We start from the raw sequence: 218 nt of genomic DNA on the forward strand, positions 1-218 counted from the left end.
TTTTGGCTCTAGTAGCTCTATCTCGCCTATATATTAGAAAATAACTTAGTTACCAATTAAGTTATTTCTTTGAATAATATAATGTATTGTACGGACCTACCTATTGGATATTATGTCAAATGCCATACAAAATATCAAATGCGATGTTATTTGTGCAATAATTGTACCATTATTAATGGGGGGGGGGGGGGGGGTCCTCAATGTCTTGACACCCCCGG

This window comes from Acyrthosiphon pisum, unplaced genomic scaffold (assembly GCF_005508785.2).
Source record: "Acyrthosiphon pisum isolate AL4f unplaced genomic scaffold, pea_aphid_22Mar2018_4r6ur Scaffold_252;HRSCAF=662, whole genome shotgun sequence".
NCBI lineage: Eukaryota > Metazoa > Arthropoda > Insecta > Hemiptera > Aphididae > Acyrthosiphon > Acyrthosiphon pisum.